Source organism: Bison bison, unplaced genomic scaffold, assembly GCF_000754665.1.
Source record: "Bison bison bison isolate TAMUID 2011002044 unplaced genomic scaffold, Bison_UMD1.0 scf7180017864527, whole genome shotgun sequence".
Classification (NCBI taxonomy): Eukaryota; Metazoa; Chordata; class Mammalia; order Artiodactyla; family Bovidae; genus Bison; species Bison bison.
The window spans coordinates 14,725,147-14,726,975 of NW_011495078.1; the positions used below are offsets into that span (position 1 = coordinate 14,725,147).

General features: G+C 40.6%; 1 protein-coding gene across 1 annotated transcript in view; it reads left to right on the forward strand.

Moving 5' to 3' along the window:
* Positions 1 to 1,829, forward strand: part of LOC104982227 (multidrug resistance-associated protein 4-like) — a 201,824-nt gene that overhangs the window by 133,340 nt on the left and 66,655 nt on the right. The window lies entirely within an intron of this gene.

The following is a 1,829-nucleotide window of genomic DNA, read 5'->3' on the forward strand; positions in this document are numbered from 1 at the left end:
TTATGATTAATTATTCTATTCTACAGGTAATCACAGATGATGGAAGAATTGAATTTATGTCATTCTTAATGCATACATTTCATCAATATTAATAAATAATGAAGAAAATACATTGTTACATATTTTTTAAGTTATAAAAACAATAGCTAAAAAGTAAGGAGAGAATATGTTTGTAGCAGAGACCTCAAACATGAATAATTATTGCAAATTAATACCAACTTTACTTTCTAGAAACCAAGCCAAGAACAGAAGCATATTGAATCCTATGATTCTCTATACTTACTAAATGGAAAAAAGTCTCAGTTAATCCAGTCAAAGGAGTTTTGTGTGTGTGTGTGTGTGTGTGGCAATTGTGTGTTTTGTTTTTAATGGTAAACACTTGAGGTACTTATCTTTATTTGTGAAAAGGATAGTGATCATCAATTTCATAAAATCTATAAAAGAAATTTTCATTCATCAAGAGAAGCAGGTGACCTCCCATGAGGTCTGGTCTTGTGAGGTGTTTGGATGGAGGGAGAGCAGTAGAGTCCAAGTGTGTGTGACATTCTGCTGATGACTTGGTAGGATGGTAGGACCTGGGGAGGCAGAAGAGGAAGCGATGAGCTCCATCCAATCTTCTGTGTAGTCAAGGCTTCAGATGTTTTATACTTTGAGGCCATCCATGAAAGGAAGTCATTCAACAGTTTTGTTGCAAAGCAGGTCTATGGTACGTTCAAAGAGGGTTTATTCCAGAAAAAATGTTTGACAGAAATTTTTGCCTGGGACAAGGGCCATCACCCATTCATATGAAAGTGGAAAGAAGAATTTCTCCTGAGGCTTTTATCAAGAAGCAGTACAGAATTTTCTCAATATTTGTTCTGGAGAGTCTGAGGACTTTGGCACCATCACTGTGGAATATTTGGATTTTTTGCACCTAGTAGGCTGCAGTAAGTTAGACAATGAATTTAATCCAGGTACTCCTCCTGCACACCCTAGATAACCACATGTGGTGGCCAGTTGATTAGAACTGTTTATGTTTTCTCTCTAGCTGCTGGCGGTGGTAGTGTTAGGTCCCTAATTCAAGTCCAAGACCTCATGGTCTGCAGCACACCAAGCTTCTCCGTCCTTCATTACCTCCCAGAGTTTGCTCAAACCCATGTTGGCTGAGTTGGTGATGCCATCCAACTATCTCATCCTCTGTCATCTACTTCTCCTCCTGCCTTCAATCTTTCCCATCATCACGGTCTTTTCCAATGAGTCAGCTCTTCACATCAGGCAGTCAAAGTAGTGCAGCTTAAGCTTGAGCATCAGTTCTTCCAATGACTATTTAGGGTTGATTTCTTTTAGGATTGACTGGTTTGATCTCCTTGCAGTCCAAGGGACTTTCAAGAGTATTCTCCAACACCACAGTTCAAAAATATCAGTTCTTCTGTGTTAAGCTTTCTTTATGGTCCTACTCTCACATCTATATATGACTACTAGAAAAACCATCAGTTCAATTCAGTTCAGTCCTGTCTGACTCTTTGCAACTCTATGGACAGCAGCACGCCAGGCCTCCCTGTCCATGACCAACTCCTGGAGTTTACTCAAACTCATGTCCACTGAGTCGGTGATGCCATCCAACCATCTCATCCTCTGTTATCCCCTTCTCCTCCCACCTTCAATCTTCCCCAGCACCAGGGTCTTTTCCAATGAGTCAGTTCTTGGCATCAGGTAGCCAAAGTATTGGAGTTTCACCTTCAGCATCAGTCCTTCCAATGAATATTCAGGACTGATTTCCTTTAGGATGGACTGGTTGGATCTCTGTGCAGTCCAAGGGGCTCTCAAGAGTTTCCTCCAACACCACAGTT